This window comes from Pyrgilauda ruficollis, unplaced genomic scaffold, assembly GCF_017590135.1.
Source record: "Pyrgilauda ruficollis isolate IOZ18807 unplaced genomic scaffold, ASM1759013v1 scaffold219, whole genome shotgun sequence".
Lineage (NCBI taxonomy): Eukaryota > Metazoa > Chordata > Aves > Passeriformes > Passeridae > Pyrgilauda > Pyrgilauda ruficollis.
This window is the reverse complement of record NW_024521317.1, coordinates 79,335-99,512: the sequence shown is the minus strand read 5'-3', so window position 1 is coordinate 99,512 and position 20,178 is coordinate 79,335.

Here is a 20,178-nt window from a genome sequence, read left to right as displayed (position 1 = left end):
GGAAGACAAAGGCACTGTGAGGGTCTGAGATTCTGTTTCAACACAACACCAGAGATTTCCACTGCAATTCTAAGAAATATGAGCACACTGATCAGTAAGAACTACCAGAATAACTCATATTCTTCTCTGACATCCATCATTAGAGGGAAATCACAGAAAGATGAGGATAGAAGGGACTTAATTCACCATGTTCTGCTTCCTGCTGTTACAAACAACCGTGTCATATAATCCTTTCCATAAGTCACACCTGACAAACAAACAGGTGTATTTTACAAGGCAGCAAGAAGTGCTTGTGAAGGGTACAGCCACAGAGATGAGATTATGCAGGGTTTGGATGCCACACATCTCATGAATGAGGCCCTCTGCCATCAGCACCAGTTGTGCTCCACACCAGAAACAGCACAGAGGGCACCTGGCTTGGTGCTTATACACAGAAAAGTCTGGGCACAAGGATTGTTCATCTCTCCTTCTTCATGCCTTCTCAAGAGAAACTGGAAAAGGGACAGAAAACACAGAATTTCTTACAGCACAGGGACACACAGTGCTCAGCACAGCATTGTGCAGCACCATGTTGAAATAGGAAAAATCATTTGTTTTCTGCCAGTCTCAGAAGCAGCTGTAACCTTCCTAAGGTTCAGCTCCTTTACCTTAAGGTTGAACTCACCAAATCCAGAAAAATTTCTGAGACTCACAGCTCTTTATCCTTCATTTATCTCACTGAATTGAGAGAAAGAGCAATTACCAGGCACTGTGGCAAGAAAGAAATGGACACAGGGCCTGGTGAAATGTGCTGCATCCCTACATGTCCCAGTGAGGCACAGCCTGAAGTCTTGGCTCAGTTTTTAACTCAGCACAGCTTGGAAGGGTATTAAAGAAGGGAAAATGAAAGAAAAGTGAAGATTTCTGGATAAACCAGCTGAAGATGCTGTTGCTAAGCACCTGTTCGATAAGTTACATAAAGAAACATGACACATCACCCAAAAGCCCAAAGCCAAATTTCTCTCTGGCATAACTCTACTAAATCAATCAAATTACACAAGGAATGACCTTAGTTCAACACACCTCTGCCTAGCAGCCACTCAGGGTTTGCCCTTCCCAGTTTTAGCACTGTTTCTCCAAAAGAATTGCGATGGAGACCAGGGAGTTCACCGGAAAGTCAGCCTTTGTAGATTTGGAGCTATGGGGAGGGGAAAGGAGGGGGTTACAGCTCCTCTCCTGCCAAACCTGCCCTGGAGTTCCCTGCTGCAGGAACTCCGAGCTCAGCACATACGTTAGCGCTGTTCAGGGCGTTCAAACCAACATAAGCACAGAAAGGGAAAAAATCTTCCCTCGCCAGCTTTTGATACAACCTGGAAAACAAACAGCTTGGAAGAGTTCCTTTTTCCTCAGCAGTGAAATTCGTGGTAAAGCACCATCTTGATAGTTCCCAAAGAGATTCATTTACAAAGATCAGTATAGGGGAGGCTTGTTTGGTCTCCCGAGATGTATCTCATCCTCTGACAATTCACTGAGACCTTTGCTGTATCTCACTATATGTGTATAATTATCTGCTCTGATACCTGAGCTCCTATGCAATAGTCTTACTCCAAGTAATCCAAACTATCCCCAAGGCATGGCACACACAGAATGGTCAGGGGAGAGAGAGGAGGAGGGGCAGCGGACTTCCCTCGTTTGCCGCTGGAAATCGGCATTTTAGGGCCTTGTAGTCATTTCCTTGCTAGTGTGAGGAAACTTTTTGTACATTTATATAAAATAAGAGGCCAGAAGTGCACACCCCCATCTTACTTCCTAATATATTATGTTCTCCCCTGCCGAGTCCTGGGACTTAGTCTGGATTTGGTAACTGAAGTAATATAAATGTTAGCTAAGAAGTATTCCAGCAATATGGTTCCAATTTAAGCTTGTTTTGAAGTCTAAAGAACTAATATGTCTCAGAGATTCTTCACTGGATGTTTAGCTCTAATGTAATTTGTGCAGGAGTGCACACTGCTCTCTAGAAGCCCTTCTGCAATGCTCCAGAAAACAGGTTCCTTCCCAAGCAGGATGGAATCATAGAATCCCAGAATGGTTTGGCTTGGAGGAGACCTTAAGGATGATTGAGTTCCAACTGCTCTGCCATGGGCAGGGCAACTTTTACTGGACCAGGTTGCTCAGAGCCCTGAGTCCCTGAGGTTGCAGAGCAACCACGAGCCCCAGCCCTGGCTGATGCTCGCTGGCCTCTTGTGAATTTTGAGGGTTTGTTTAGGGAATGGTGTCCTATTTGCCAGGATAAATGAAGGCTGCATGTCGCCACTGGTTTCACTCCCCTTTTCCTCTTGTTTTTCAGAGGCGAAACAAGCCACCTCTGAAGGAAGCCATGCTCTGCAAGCTGTTTGCACTTTACTTCAATAACATGCTTCTTGCAACACTGCCTTTATTTGTGTAGACATGCATTCTCAAGGTTTGCCTGCCCCCTTTTCCTCCCTCACACCCCTACGGAGCCCCTGCCTGAATCCAAGTAATGAGCTAACCCATGGAACTCATTGCCCTTTATCTTGCTGGGGAACGTGCACCTTTTGAACTGCCATCTGCAGATTGTGTTGATGCACTGACTTGTTAACTGTGCCATACTGTGAAGGAAATGGCATGATTTAGATCAAGTGCTCTGGACGGCTGTTCATAAGAAACACTTGAGCCAAGCTGTTACTGCTCAGGATGTGCCCTGGGGAGAGGGGTTTCGTTTCGGGTCATGCTCTTGCCTTGTATGAGGGCAGGCGCAAAGTACTGAAATCACAGTCCTTCCCTGAAGCTGAGGGGAGGGGGGAGGAGAAACATTATGAAACCATAGAAGCGAAGCTGCCAAATTAACTTCTCACCCTTTCAATCACACTCCAGAGGATAAAAGCCTAACATTTCTGCCTCAGAAACAGGCTCAGTTTACACCAAACAAGTTATTTCTCTAATTTATCAGACTTGCCAGCTATCATTCTAATTATTGGAAACCTCAGACTTTTTATGAAGTCAGATGTACAGTGTTATTTGCATGGTTGTAATGTATCACCAGATAAATAGGTCTTGGGGAAAGCAAGGCATTTTAGAAAGAGATCTGCAGGTTTCTTTGCAGAGTTAGGGATTTAAGAACACTATCACTGTGACAAAAATGTGGTTCTGGATTTAATTTTCTTTAAAAAAAAAAATGCTTCTTCCAACATAAAGTAACATAGCTCAACATGAGAGGGAGGAGACAAGACTATAATGGAAAGCTCATCGAAAGACTCCCCTTGACTTTCACTGGCTTTGGATCAACCCTTAATTCTTTATCTTCCTTTGCCTAGTAGCATAATCATGGAAACAAGCTAACACCCAGCAGCCAGGCCAAGTGGAGGAGGAGGAGGCAGCAAGAGCCATCGGGACCGGCTGCTCGCCCAGCCATTCCCAACACAAACACTGATTTGTCCTCTCTATGTAAATGGATGATTAGAGTCATTCTCTAAGACAAATTTACTTTTCTGCACACTCTAAATCTGTTTAGTCACTTTAAAGGTGTCAATTATTGGAGCATGCTAAGACTATGAATTTCTTAGTAATAGCTTTAATAACATTTTGAAATGAAAAGCAGATACCTTGAAGTTAGCTTACTTTGAAAAGACATATGAGTAGATCTGGTTTTAATTTATGTCCTATTCTACATCTGGAATCCCTTATAATTAAAACTAAAAGCTGGACTACTACTTCCACCTGTCAAATGATGAAAAGATGAATGCACTAATAGCTTACTAAATAGCCCAACACGATCGAGTTTACTTTCCCGTTCCATACAGTAAAAAAGGATTTTGGACAGGAGGCTAAAGGTCTTTGGTCATTACTAATAACACACTTTCAGTATTAACCTACATACCCCACTACCAGCACCACCACCGACGCCTTTTAGCACCAACATCTCTAAACTGCACTTTGCATTTTGATCACTTGTGTGTATTCAGCTCTGCTGCTGCAGCCTCTCAAACTTTCCCAATCCACAGGTGGATTTTCTTCCCTATAACAATTTTCAGCCACTTCACATTTTTCTTCTTCTTGTCTTATTCTCTCGTTAACTACTTTAATCCATCAAGTTTTCCATCTGTATTTCTGAAGCACTCTTATCCCAAATTACAGCTTACTCACTGATGTGAGCAGTTCAGGGCATGTGGCAACTTGGATTCTATTTTTGCATCTTCTGGTCCTGTTCCTTTATGATCCCATCACCTCCTGTTCCTGTTGATCCACCTGCCTCATCTTACCACACTGGCTGATTCACGACAATTTTCCTGAATGGATTTGCACAGAACCAAATAAATCTGGACCCTCAAAAGGTAAGTAGGGTAAGTAGGGCCTCGAAGTACAGACACTATAAATAAAGTGACAGCTGTTGGATTAATGGTTAAAACACAATAAAAATACTCTCCTACAGAAATATTGACCCCTTTTTCCCTAATGTGTAGATACATCACTCATGGGGTGTAAAGGGATCTTTACAGATGCACAGCTGGATTATGAATCTTATAGGGGAATCCAGGAGATTCCAGCTCTTCAGTGAGAGCACACAACCTCTGGAGCCCCTCTGCTCTGGAGCCAGGCTGCAGGAGCTGGGGGTGTTCACCTGGAGGAGGGAAGGCTCCAGGGAGAGCTCAGAGCCCCTTCCAAGGCCTAAAAGAACTCCAAGAGAACTGGAGAGGGACTTTGGACAATGGATGTGACAGGACACAGGGAATGGCTTCCCACTGCCAGAGAGCAGGGATGGATGGGAGATTGGCAGCGAATTTTTCCCTGTGAGGGTGGGGAAGTCCTGGCACAGGGTGCCCAGAGAAGCTGTGGCTGTCCCTGGATCCCTGGAAGTGTCCAAGGCCAGGCTGGACGGGGCTTGGAGCAACCTGGGCTAGTGGAAGTTGTTCCTGCCATGGCAGGAGTTTGGAATGAGATGAATTTTAATGTCCCTTCCTACCCAAACCCTTTTGGGATTCCATGGTATAGCATTGCAAAGGGATTCACCCCTCTGGTGTGTTTTGGATGTGGGGTTTCTTTTTTCAACATCTTTAAAGATAATTGGGCAAACATATGCTGAAAAGAATGGCTCTGAAGGGCCAGAAGAATTCCAGAATGGTTAGGGCTGGAAGGAGTTTAAGGATCATCTACTTCCAACTTTCCAGTACCCCAAGGTGCTCCAAGCCCTGTCCAACCTGGCCTGGAACACTTCCAGGGATCCAGGGGCAGGCACAGCTTCTCTGGGCACCCTGTGCCAGGGCCTGCCCACTCTCACAGGGAAGAATTCCTTCCCAATATCCCATCTAACCCTTCCCTTTGCAGTGGAAAGCCATTCCCTCTTGTCCTGTCCTTCCATTCCTTGTTCCAAGTCCCTCTCCAGCTCCCTAGTATATATACATTCTTTTAAAAACAAAATAGTAGCAAAGGAGTTCACTTCAAAAGGAAAACTTTCATTCTGTCCTTGCAGAATCCTTGCAGCAGCCAGCCAGCTGTGTGGGCTGTCTCTGAAGATTAATTGTCTCATCGCCTGCTCTGGTTTCCTCTGTTCATAGAAATATGAAAATATCCGATCTGGAAAACAGGATTTTACTCTGCTTGCTAAACAGCTTGGAATATTCCAAAATGTGAGGGTGTCTGGCCTAGATAAAGCAGTCTAATTAACACTCTTGTTGGTATCCTCACAGCTATTGCTATTTCCAGTGAACAAACCCCCCTCCAGTAGTGGTCTTACAGTTCTGAATATTGAGGAGTAATTATTTTTATATTACTGCCTTCCTCAAATGAAAATAAAAGTCTTGTCTCCTGAGTTGCTAGAGAGGTGCCCAGAAGCATCCTTGGCATAAAAATGCCAGGAGACATGAATATTCCAGCAAAATGCTCGAGCTCAGGCAGGGAGCTATGGAAAAAGCTGTCCCAAATATTACAAATGCGCAGCACTCGGCCTCTTACGTCAATGCAAAGAGTAATGTTTCGACTGCCCCAGCAAGTAGGAAATGATGCAGGTATTAAACATTATTACGAGAACAGAGACACATTAGTTTCTGCTTATGCAGTAGGACTGTGAATGGAGCTTTTTGTTGGGGAGGATTTTCATGGGGAAAGTTAATATACTTTGTCCAGACCATGAGATGGTACAAATCAGTGTAGTTCCATCTAAATCAGTGGATCAGTGTTGATTTACAGCAGCTGAGGATCAACCCCCTGTTTTTTTGGCCTGCTGAGGATTGTATAACATATACTGCCCAGAAACACTGATGACAAATTTGAAACTGTGTAGGGATACGCTGAACCAAAAACCTGATTCAAACCCAAACTGGCTACTCTCCTTTTAAATCACTGAGAGCTGCTGTCTTAAACATTACTGTCAAAGGAGCATTTTTAAACATGGATCAAAATCTGGTGGCTGCACCCTCCGGTCGGTGCCACGCATGCTGCATTCCATCCAAACTCCAACCAGCTAGTGCCGATTCATAAATGATGTGTTGGTTTAATCTATTTTTCACAGGGGGTGTTTCAGAGCTGGAAAATTAGAAACAGGTAGAAGGGACTATTATTACTGTCTCATAGTGTGCTCTTGTACATGAGGATTGGATTAAGATAACATCTGGTCTATATTTCTTGAACTATTTCCCTTTTATCACAAGAAAATCGGCAACCCATCTCACAACTGCTCCTAATTTAGATCTAAATATCACTGATGAAACATTGTACAACATGCTGTTATCTATTAAAATGATTTCCCTGAAGGAACAGTGGATACTTTTATATTTTCCAGTGAAGCCAACCATATTCCCCCTTAGCACTAACTAGTTACCTTATAATCATATACACAAATAGTAAAAGCAAAATCACTTTGGAAAAAGCAAATGAATGCCCACCAAACCTTCAGCTGGTGTAAGTTACAACACATTCAGTGATTTCAGGTCCATTGACACCATTCTCATTGTGGTAATGGGTTTGGTTCATGGTCTGAAGAACTGCGAGGTGCTGAGCATCTTCTACAATCATTGCTTTTAAAAGAAACTGGTTAAATTATACAAGCATTGAATAATGGAATTGTTTGGGCTGGACAGGACCTTAAAAATCATCCAGTTCCAACCCCCTACCACGGGTAGGGATGCCACTCGCTAGATCAGGTTGCCCCATCCAACCTGGCCTTGAACGCTTCCAGGGATGGGGCATCCACAACCCAAGCTAAATCCAGGCTCAAATACATAATTCAGCAAAGTTTTTAAGGATGTGCTTTCACACACAATGAACAGCCTGAGTTTTTCCTCGGGAAGCAGAAAGGCAGAGCACAGCACCCTGTCATCCCTCCCATTTGGTTCAAACAGAGAAATTGTCCGTGGAATGCAGTAATCTTTTTTTCAGCACTTTGCAGAGTTCAAGTCCCCAGAAAGCTGCCTATTGAGTTCAACAAATAAAAACTTCTGTTTTCTTCACGAGTCTATAATTCTTTTTCATGGACAGTAAATCAGAAAAGGGGAGGAAAAAAGCATTTTATAAGCTCAAGCTATTTTGCATACCTTGTGTGCACATCAGTTTTTCCCATTTCCATCATATTGTTACCACTTAAAACAGGAGAATTAGATAAGCATACGTTCCCTGTATTAACTGCTTTAATTTAAAAGTAATTTCTACCATCTGGAATTGCTATTTACTGTTGTTTGGAGGAGGGGAAAAATAATCAGAAACTGTAGAAAAGATCATCACAATTTCTTTCAAAGAATAACCAATCTGAAGGAGGCAGATGCATACAAGGAATGCAATTGATTATCCACCGGCCAAATTGGACATTTTGGAGGGAATTCTGAGAATAAAAAGTCTCTACGAGTTATCAGCGGTCAGACTGGAGCCATTCAGTTTTCACCTGCCTGTGTTTGTTGTCTGGCAACCAGTCAAGGGTGCTATTAGCAGAATTAAGCTCCAGAAGAAAAGATTACCCTGTAGGAGGTAAGATAAAGACTGGAAAGTGTGGCTTGTTATCAGTATCACAATAAGAACCAGGTCAGAAAGGATTCAGTGTGGGTTTCCTTTCAAACAGGTAATCTCTGCTGAAATAATAGAGTAATTGTTGCTTTGAAACCTTTCTGTGCTGCAGCACACTGCAGCTCATTTGATACAGATTCTGGATTTAATAGAGAACTCCAACAAACCTGAAACACACATAGGGAAAGCAAGAAAAGAACAGGGCACCAGTGGAAAATGTCTTTATCCTGTAATTCCAGGTCAATATAGCAAAACATAAAATATTATTCAGGGCAGTTTTATACCTTGATTTATGTCTCACTCCTTCTCAGGCTGCTTTCTATCTGTCTGTAAAGTTTTGGTCTATAAATGTGCAGTAACGTAATACAAAATATTGCAAGAGTAATAACATATGCAATTACAGTTCATCTCACAAATCCTGAACACAAGCAATGAATCAAAGCTTTCCAGGGCTATTCCTTGAAATACAACTTTTTCTAGGTTCTATTCAAAGGCCTGAAAGCAGTCACTGGGAAAAGCTGCAAGAGCAAGATGCACATTGCAGATGAGGGACAGCATTTTATGTTTTTCTGGCAAATTGCCTAAATGCTTGTCTTGAAAAGTAATTGTTGAGTGGGCTTCTCCTTTTTTTTCTTTACAAAGATAATGCACCTTTCTCTCAGCCATCTCCTCTGGAAATGTGTATTAACTGTTTGGAGATGAGGCTGCAGTTTGGTTTCTTACTGTCTGCAGAAAGTGTTAACCTTTGAAGGTTGAACTTTGAAGCCTCAAAATGCAAAGATGAGCTGGTAAACAATGTCAAAGGAGAAGAAAATATAGGAAAGAATTCTCTCATTATCTATCTATCTATCTATCTATCTATCTATCTTACCTTATGGCAATTTTGATTTCCAAGACTTGGAAAGGAAACTCCTTTTTGGTGTAGATGTCACCAGTCTCACACACAGTCCTTTCCAAGCCTGGTAGAAGTTGGTCAAGGCTACAGCATCTTTTTCTGGAGCCATTTTGGGTCCTGGATGTGAAGCAGAAAGCAGCAGATTGCACAGGGTTGTTCCACACAGAGACAGTTCCCTGATCCTCACCTCAGTTTCCTGATGCTTCAGTTACCACAGGGTTATCTGGATTCAGATATGAAATACTTTACCCTAATGGGTTTGAAGAGCCGCTCAATGAACTCTGAGTTTGTACAGTTTTTATTTAAGAATTGTTGGAAAAGCAAGGAATGTGCAGAAATTAATTTTTGTACCAGTGTTTCTATAAAACTTGGGGATTGTGGGTAACTACAGAAGGATCAACATGGCATCAATTCCAGGTAAGATTTTTATAAGGTTGTGAGGAGATGCCTCAGTTCTAAAGCCAAAGGTTCATAACCTAGATAATACAAATCCTCTTGATGAAATGGAATACAAGTCTTAAATTCTTAAAATTATTTCATGATTTCATAACCAGAGAAGCTGTGGCTGCTCCATCCCTAGAAGTGTTCCAGCTGGGTTGGACAGATCTTGGAGCAACCTGGTCTAGTGGAAGGTGTCCCTGCCCATGACAGGGGGGTGGAATGAGATGAGTTTTAAGGTTCCTTTCAGTCCAAACCATTCTGGAATTCTATGTTTGTAAATATTTTTTTTTGGTTAAAAGTAGTGGAGCTGACAGAATAAATCAAAAAGATCTGCAAGGCACACTTCACTCAACGTCAGTTTTCAAACACTACTTTATAAAACTTGATTCAACACCCAATTAATGGCATGAACATAGTCAAGAAAAAGCACTCCATACAGAAAATCAAATCCAAAGGTGCAAAGAATAGAGTCTGGGAACTCCCAGGGGTGCACAGGTAATAGCACAGGGACCTCACTGTGGACAGTGCCATTCAATCACACTCCACAGTTCAGAGGAAGAGGCAGCATTGCTGCTGCTAAAGATTGCAGATCTTTAGCTTCACAAAGCTGAGTGAAGGAAAGAACAGTAAGGATTTGTCAATCCATGAATTTGATGTGGATTATTTGGTGGTTGAAGCTCTTTTTTTCTATTTACACATCTTTTAGTACAGTCAGATGCAAGGCCATGGCTTGGCAAGGGCAGTGCAGGACTGGCTGGCACTGGGAGCTCTTTGGTTCCTACATGGGATATTTCAGCTACAGCTTTGCCTTCTGGGCACTTGTCTTCAAGTCACTCCAAACCTTTCCCAGTGGAAATGTTTGCATTGGCCTAACCCTGTCTGTGCTGCCTACAGAAAGCACGAATGGTTATCCAGGCAGGGAAAGGAACCAGCCTTGAAGGAAACTCAGTGTCCCAGTCCTTTAAAGTTGACTACCAAAACAATTCCTTGCTGTATCTTGTATTTTTCTAACCTGCTCCTATTACCCTTCTGCTTCTGTGATACCTTGAAGGCAAAGAAATCACCACAAAGCCATAAAAGGAAAAAAAAAAAAAAAAAGATGGAAAGCTCCTCATTTGTAATAAAACTTAGATTCCAAAATGAGCTGCACAGAAGCAGCCTCCAGGCTGGAGTCACTGGGGAGCACATGGCCTTGCCTACAGAAGGATCATGGCAGATTTGAGCATATGAGCTGGGGGGGCTGACCCTGCTAACACTTCATACCAGGCAGAGAGCCAGATGCACAGAGATAATCAAACCAAATCCTAATTAAGTGTCTGAATTCCCAGGGAAATCCATGCATAGTGAGATGCCTAAATATGATTGTGGATGTCAATCCAGCTGCTAATCACTGTAAATACACTAGTGATTTCCAGAGCAGATGATGGTAATTGTCATTTCATTCTAATTCATCTGCTTTTTTTGAATGTGAGAGAAGCAAACTCAGAGGATGACTGCTGCATTTTCCTAAAGGAAAACAATAACTTTTATATCTAAAGATGAACCTGAGCTTGGGCAACACAGGGAGAAAATTAGCACATCACTAGAAAATTTTAGAGAATATATACCATAAAGCTTTGTAAGAGAGCTGTAAGATCTTAAAGAGATTTATATCGTTTGAAACATAATGACTTCTATGTTTTTTCCCACATTACCATTGAAGTTAGCTGATAAAAATATTTGGTGAATAAACCAAAATAAAAACATTCTGATCTCACCCAAAAGGCATGCTCAGCTTGTCACAGGAAATAAGAATCCTGCACCTATTAGATCATATCTTTGCTACCCACTCAGAGCAAATGATTGATATAACAGACATGTTGAATCAAGATGTTAGATCATTCTTTTCCTTCTCTACACACTCACTTGCAGCCAACAGATTTTTTTCCCCCAGAATATCTGTGATTCCTTAGATTCTTTGAGGCTATTCCCCTAATAATTGGAGGACCTGGCTGAGCAAAAACCTGCAGCACAGGGCTGGGTCAGAGGGATCCTGTCTGTGCTGCTGCAATCAAACCAGCCCTGCCTGAGAAGTATAAACAGTGGAGGGGACAGAAGAACTCAAAGTGGGGTCAGGAGGGAAAACAAGCATGTCCCTGGTATTTCTTTAACAGATTAGGTTCTGATCCAGGTCCCACTAAAGACAGTGCCACAATTCCTATCAGGTTCAACAGAAGTGATCTTGAAGAGAATGTTTTCTTGCAACTATCTGAGTAATAGGTTGTGTTCTACAGGTGTCCAGGACAAAGAAAGAAATCCTTCCCCACCTGCACAGCTCTTCAAGGAAGCAGAACCTCTTGAAAAGAGCAGCACCTTAATAAGGTGCAATCCTGTTGGCAGGATCCATTGGTTCCTCCTCTTCCCTGCCACCTTCCTCCTCTCTGCATATCAGAATTACAACTGAGATTTTCAGCTGTGGGGCACACCTTTAAAGAAAGCAGCTGTTCTATTCTCTATTTGTATGAGCTTTTGCTCTCCACGCCTGGAGATCAGGTGGATAATGCAGAATAATGAGTACAAAGTTACTTATCTCTGCATTTTTGGTTATAACTTAGAGCATGTGGGTGTTTTGAGCTCGTCTTGGTAACACAGCTGCTAACTGGACATTTTACACTAAGAAACATGTCAAAAGTCAGAGGGAAAACTTCATTATTTTATTAAATTACTTAGGACACAGCAATGGAGTTTGATGTCTTCCAAAAGACAGAATTGTTTCCTGTTGCTTGTGTTCCTTTGTATCTTAAGGGAAGAAATGAGATTTTATTGAGCAGAAGTGTAATGGGAATGACACATTTGAGGAAAGAAGTACCCACATCATTAGCACCAGGAAATGTGGTACATTAAGAATGTAGGAAGAAATTTCTTAATAGTGTAAAAGAGAGGGTTTATTAGTTTGGATTATCCCAAGGGTGTTTGTTTCTCACAAGACTGCAGCAAATTCTTTTCCTCTTTCAACTCCCACAGCAGCATACCTTTGGGAAACACCTACTTCTCCTCCAGTAACTTTCTCCTGCCTCTAATACATTCTTACCCTCAGTCCAAGGAGCTTGCTTTTCCTCTAAAGGAAAGAACACTGTAGGGACTTTTTCAGAATAAATCCTTTATTTGTTAGGACATAGTATGGGTGAAAATGAAGGAAATAATAGGAGAGCAGAAACAAAGGCAATGCTGTTTTCTCTGAATATATACTGGCTGCATTTTCAGGATTTATTATCAATAACATTTATTCCTGACAGATTCCTGACATCAGTCCATGTACTGCCCTCCTAGTGCACCTTAACTCAAAAGATGTTACACAAATGGCACTCACCTGTATTTGTGCATGAATTTATGACTTAAGCTGGATTTGTGTGGATGGATACATGAATTGTGGGCAAAGCTGTGAGAATTCACTGTAAATTTGAAAATCTGGATGGTAAAGATTTTTTTTTTAAGATAGAAAGAAATTTGATTCACAGATGATACACAGAGTCAGGCTCTAACTAAAAATACTTCACTCTTAGGATGCTACTTGTTTTCTTTCACTGTCAGTGGGAAATCCCCAGATCTACAGACTCTAGGCAAGTCTTATAACCAAACTATTCTGAGAAAACAAATCCTAAAAACAATAGATTCAATACAGCTGCTTAGCAGTTCCCCAGGGCTTACTGGTGCTCACTGCCAGCTCTCAGCTCTTTTGGCTTTGAGCAGGGAGGGCCAAATTCTTTAAATTACCCTACAGAGTATGTAGGTCTCTCTGTCTTCCATGCTGTCACCCTGGTGGTTCTGACAAGTCTCCTGCTGCCACATTCTTGTTCTCAGGAAGATCTGTTAACATTTTTGGCTCCTTTTGATCTCTGGACCCTTCTCCTGACACTTTTCACAGCCTCCTGAAAATGGGATTCTTGCAGTCAATAATTTGCTTATTGTCTCTCTAGTGTAAACTTAAATGTTTTTCATCTTGGAAACTATTTCCTCATGTGTGGGGTTTGGGGTTTTCTTTTGTTTTTTTTTTTTTGTTTTTTTTTTTGTTTTGTTTTGTTTTTTTTCTCTTGTTTTTCACAATTGCTATTGGATTCAAGTGATCTGGAGTTTAGTAATCATTCTACCACCTGAAATGAGCACTGGCACCTGCCCAGTGCTCAGGAACTATCACTCTTCTGGGATTTATATCTGGTAACTCCTTTTCTTTATTCTGTTTGATCAGTTTAAGTATATGGAGGTGCTGCAGCTGACTGTGGGTTTTACATGTGAAGCCACAATTCAGGATGTGACAGAGAACAGGGAGTCCCACTGGGCCTGGAAGGGTTCCTTCCTTCAGACCCTGGTGCAGGACAGAAGCCTAAACAAACCACCAAGCACAGTAAGAAAATACTTCTCAGCCTATTATATTCCCCCCAGCACCATCACCCCTCCAATCGGTTAAAATAGAACAGTTTTCTGTACCACAAAAGACTGTAATTTGTAAGGAATTCTAAGCACTTGGAAAGCACAAGGGGACACTGGGAGTGGGGAGGTCCTACCCCATGGACACTCCATCCCTTTCAAACCATGGGAATACAGCTGCCTCCCTCCACATGAAATGCAGCCTAACGAGATGAATTCTGTTCTCAGCCTGAATAAAAATAAAAAAAGATGTTTCCAAAAGTGCACAGCTCTCACTTAGCCCAGAATCCTTCTTTTAAAATAATAAAGCCTTGTATAGATTGTACACAAAGGAGGAACATGGAAGATAAGTTTACTCTTGCTCCACAAGGAAATCTGATTATGTACCAGTGTTCAGCCCTTTGGGACAGGGAATGTCTCAGCTCTGGGGACATTAGACCCCAAGTGGCACATACTGTCACCTCCACCTCTACATGGCACTGAAGGAAGGCTAAAGAAATAAATTGAGCTGAATCTCCAGTTTAAGGGCACAAGAAGCTCTGGACTGGAGCATGTTCCTCCAGTTTCTGATGGCTTCCACTCATTTCAGGATTAGAAAGCAAAAATACCGAAAGAATTGATGATGTCTGCTATTACACATTGGAAAGAAAAATGGTCTGGTTACCTCAGACTCAGGTGAAATCAGTGCACCACAGGACATGTGAGATGTCATGAGCTGTGCAGGTCAGGTGGGACCAGCTCAGTGTCTCAGGCAGCAGCCTCTGAAGAGGAGATGACCCAAAAAGGGGTTAAGGGCTGTAGCAGACAGAAATTATATCTTACACATGATAAATAGAAATCAGGTACTTAACCCTTTGGGTAATTAAAATCAGAAGGTAAAAAGAATATTTTTAGTGTTTCAGCCAAATTCCAACACATTCAGGCTATGCTGTCCTGGAGCAGGGGGGCAGGTGGGACCTGCACCATTCTGGGAGCTTCACCTTCAGTTGTTTTGGGGCTCATGGAAAAACACTGCTGCCAGAAGTAACTCCAAAGAAGCTGTACCTCCAAATAAGCTGTATCTCCACTTCTGAATCCAAACCCAGGGATAACACGAGGTGAAGCCTGTGGGCTGTGGAGCATTGGGCTGTGATCACAGAATCACAGAATGGCTGGGGTTGGGAGGTATTTTACTTATAATCTAGTTCTAATCCCACTGCCACGAGCAGAGGCACCTTCCACTAGACCAGATTACTTGATGCTTGGCCTTCTGGATAGCAGAAGTCAGATTTTTGGGTTTACTTTATCCTTGGCTTTTTGGAAAACAGGAGACAATTTTCTGAGGCCAGTTCTGCTGAAAGGAAAGAATCCATCACATTGCAGTATTCTTTCTGTGTTCCCTGGCACTCCCCTGACCTCGGATGAGATTCCCTCAGCCTGCAGGAATGTTTTTGCTACACCTGCACAAAGAAAAAAGATTATTTTCTTACAGATTTGTGAGTTGATTCAGCTTTTACTATGCAGTCAGGCAAGTAGGGGAGCAGCTGCAACAGAGGAAACTGATCCACATCATTGAGAAGAAGGGCGAGGAAGAGGAGTGAGAATGCCCCTGTCCCCTAAAATGAGGTGTTGGACTGTTTCAGTTTTATCAGGCAAGTTCCCTGAGGTTTCTTTAAAGTGAGACAACGTGACACATTACATCGATGTCCTGAAGAAGCATCTAGAAGAATCCTTTTCCCTGAGAGGAGACAGTAAGCCTGGTACAGCAATATTCCTGACTTAAGATTCTCCTTAAATGCTTTGCCAAATAAGGAGAGAATTAAAGCATCTGCATTAGCTGAGGTAAATACAGCCCATGGTATCTGTGCCTTGATTCACTCTTGCCAAAAGGTCACTTTATCTGGACCCAGAGGGAGGGCTGCTTTATACATCTCTCTCAGACAAAAATCCTACTTTTCCCTTGAATACTTGCTTTTTTGCTCTTCTGACCAGGCACACCTGTTTTCTCTACTAACTCAAATCCTTGCAGCCACGTGTGCCCAGGGGATGGGGGGGGGCCCAGGGGGGAGTGCAATAAATAGCAGAAGCAAATAATTTACCCAGTAAAGAGCATTCCATGCTTTCTGTATGCAAATTCTGCATAAAAATTCTACATATATGGTGCAAAACTGCTCTGAACTGAACTCTAAAAATGTTTAATGCAAACACAGCTGTTATCAAGTGTTGTTCTTTCCAAGAGTCCATTCAGTTTGATGGTTATCACTATGCCAACAGCATTCCCAGTACAAATCTCTCTTCCTGAGACTTCAACAACTGCTTTACAGACAAGAAAAGTTCATTTCATCCTGAACTTGATTCTCTGGATCCCTCCTAAATGTGTTTCTCCCTTTTAATGGTACTGAGCCTAGCAGACACTGACATTTAACTAATTTAGGTTCTTAAGAATATTTTAATTTAATGACATATTTTATTACATCGCTGTTCAGCAAAATATTGTAGTGCCTTTGCGTAAATAGTCAAATCTCACTGGTGGCAGAAGAGATAAGGTATATTGTTTAAACCACATCATCTGGCAAAAATTAGCTGAATTGTTTTGAATTGTAGTAACACCTTTTTTAAATATCAGGTTTTGAGAGCTGAAGTGAATTAGAGAGTTCTGAAACATGTAAATCTACTAATTTAGTTGACTGGTTAGTTTGCTATTTATATTGCCTTTCAGGAGGAAATGGGTATTTTTCATCCAGCTACAGAGGAGCTTTTTTAAGGATCAAAAGTATTTTAAATTTATAATTGTACAAAACTAAAGGGGACAGCACTTCCTTCAGGGGCTGATCATCGGATCTAGCTGTGCATTGTGTTCTTGAAAAAACACCTAAAATAACTCAGCAGCTGGCAGTTTCAAATGCCACAGGAATGGGAAGGCCAGCTCCCCAGCTGAGGACTATTTAACTCAAATCAGGACCTGGCCTGTTGATTATAGAATATGGTTTAATATTAAATACATGTGCATGATTTAAAAAATCAGAGCAGGAACATTCCCATTCGTTTCACAAGGGAAATGGGAGCTTTTTGCTCCTTTGCATCCCTGTTCCTCTGCCCTCATGGAATCAATTCCAGTGGGGGAAGCAGGGATGGCAGCTTTGTCTGGGCTGCCGCTCTTCATCCCTTTCAGATGGGTGGATCTTTCAGGATCATCTTTCCCAGCACACCAACCAGCACTGCAGAGCTAATGAGGTGGAGCAGGTCATCTGCACACAAACAAGGAATGGGAACAGACCTCCTTCCACTCAGAAGCAAAGACAAAATTGTGCTGCAAAGTTTATTCATTAACTGAAGCATTTGTAGCATCTTTAATACCAAGTCAGGAGAACATATCAGTATTGTTGGTGCAAACCCCAATCTTATAGCCCAAACTTCATTTTGAAGTTAAACACTCCCTACACCACTTCAAACCACTCAGGACAGCCTCTTGTTCCAGCTCCTCCTCTCCCCCTCATTAGCTCACTAAGCAGCAGCATGGAGGCAAGTGGGGGGTCACTGATGTGTTGTAATTAGTGATAGTCTGCCACTGGGAAAAGCAGTCTCTAATTAATGTAGGGCAGCTCCTTTCCTCCCTCACTGCTTCCTTTGCTCAAGGAAAAGGTGGGGTTATAGATGGGAAAATCCAATAAAAAGCCCAATGCACATTTGCATCTCTATGACTGGCAGTAATTTTAACAGGTTTGGCTTCATCTGAGCACAGACAGAGCTTTGAGAAAAGCAGGAAACAAAAGAACAGTGGCCTGAAACGAAGTTATCAACCCTTGACTCCTCATGGTGAACAGTGAGTGATACAACCAGACAGTCACAGCTGAGGGGTCCTGCTGTGACTTGGCAGTTCTGTGCTGCCCCCACAGCAGCATCACCTTTGGAGATGTGCAGAGCTCACCCTCGGGGTCCTTTGGGGTTTGTGTGATTGCTTTTAGGGTTCTTGAGTGGCTGGCATCAGGTACAAGGATGTGCTGTAGGTTCAGACTGTGATTTCCTAAGCTTATTTGCAGCCCTTTGCCAGGGGATGGTTCTGAGGGAGTAGAGAGTGTGAAAGGCAAGTGACTGGCCATGGAATTTCTGAAATTCCCAGAATATTCCCAGAGCTGAGCTCGAGTCTTTGCTTTGCAGAGTTTCCCATCAGCAACACAGATGAACAGAGGGTCATCAACTTATGCTACTACACTGGATGTCCAAATTTTGATTTCTCCTTCAAAAGAGACATGGGTTTGCCTTATGAGGTACAAAGTAATAGCTCAGGTGGAGGAGAAAATTTGTGACTGAGAGAAGCATCTTTCCACAACTGATAGGTCAAAATCACAGCACAGGTCCTCCTGCACTCTTTCCCAGAGGAGTCACATAAAAAGCATAGACAAGGAGACAAAAGATGACTGAAAACATCTCAGAGCAAGGAGGAAGCCTAAAATCTTTATCTTTGGGTGTATTTAATTGTACCTGACACTGCAGACATATGAAAAGATTGTCTTGCAAGCATGAGCTGGGGGAGCTGCTTGAGAATTGCCACTGGCTCAAACCAGACAGACTTCAGGGGTCAGAATAACCCAAAATTTCTCAGTCCTGCCTGAGAACCCCATAAAGGAGACTGATTAGAATGATCTGCAAGAGACAGAAGACAGAAAAAAAGAAAATCAGTGGTTTTCCAGGAATGAAGGTAACATATTATTACAATGAAGATGGAAGATTCCAAGTTCAGGAAGGACTATAGCATTCCAAAATCATTAAGTTTGGAAAAGAACTCTAACATCATCAAGTCCAGCTGTACTTCTTTGAGTAGAATCCACGCTGATATCCATGATATTACACCAGGCACCATCCCAGAGCTCCTGACAGACTACAGAAAAGGGTTGATAAAGGAAATCTCAGAAAACTTCCCAAGCAAGGCCAAGAACAGTAAGTGAAAGTTTAGCTCATTAAGGAAGCAGTGAAGGAGGGGAAAACTGGTTTTGTTGCACAGTACAACAACTTTTACAGAGAACAGGGTTTTTAGTCTCACACAGAGGGTTAACAACCTCCTGGAAGATGGGCTGGGAATCTCTTACCAAACTGAGTAAATGGAGGCTGAGAATGGGATAATCATGATACTGTGGAGTGAGAAGTGGGGAGGAGCAGAACTGCCTCTTTCAACAGCAGGGCAAGATGTTAGGTCAGCTCAACTGTATCATATAACTTTACCCTTGGCTTTACTAAAAGGAGAGGAAGAAAATCAGAATTTAGGTGGTCTGGATTACTCTCTAGAGATTCCTCCCTGCATTATAAAAGAAACCAAATGTGGTTGTAGCTTAACCCTAACAAAAAGTGAGTAATTATTAATGGGTTTGCCTTCTCCAAGCTGCCTCACTGCACAGTCTGATGGCAGCTAAAGTCTGTGGGAAGACAGGAGAAGGAGAAGCAGAGCTGAGTGTGTTTCTGAGGCTGTTCTGCTTTACAGAAACTAAAACTGTTTGGACACACAGTCTGATTTAATCTGGCTCATTTTTGGCAAGCTGAGAAGGAGGAATCTTTACGTGCCAGTGGTAAAGGATAGCTGAGGTAATCATATCTTCAACTGGCACAGCAAGGCCTAGAAGACAATGTCTAAAGGCATTTTAAGGTGTTGTGGTTTGAGAGAGACTAAGTTTAAAAACCTCTATGTTGTAATAGCAAAAGTAGTAAAAAGGAGGTGTTAGAAACCTCCTTTTCTTTCCTTCACCTCCTGAAGAAGAAAGGATTATACAGGTGAAACTTGGGGATAAGTCACTTCACCAGTGGTTACATCTCCTTAGGCAAGGAAAGGAGGAGCCAGAGAGTATTTGGATTTTTTGCAGACACTTACCTGTTAGGTTGTCAGAGATTGTACAGAAACAAACAAGCCTGAATACTTCTAAAGGTCTAAGGGAGTAGTTGTGCATCCAGTTGTCATCAAGGTGTGAGAAAAGCTGCTTTCAAGCCTCTGTTTGCAGTGGATAGAAAGAAAAATTGTATTAGCATGGATGGGTGACTTGGCTATTTCAATATATATTGAAATATAACATGTAGGTTTTGCCAGCAGATGGGAGAGAGACTTGGAAAGCAGTAAGGCTTCAAAGGGAAATGGGCAGACACAAATGTCTGAGATGCTGTGGCAAAAAAAAACAATAGTTCATTTGATCATAAGACATCTATGAAATAAAAACAAATGCAACACTACTTCTGTACACATCTATTAGACATCTCTTAGAGCAGCTGCTTTGTTCTCATGCTCATGCTTTGAAGGAAGTTGGAATATTCCTCAAGTATTCAAAGAAGGGCTCCAAGAAATATTCAGATCTTGGAAAGGAAAGCTTATAGTAAGAGCCTTAAGGAGTTCAGTCTGTTGAGCTTAATGCAGGGAGAAGTGGCCTGAGAGCCAGGAACCTCTTGATCTAATGGAAGTGTAACAAAATCCAGTGGCTGCATGGAGACAG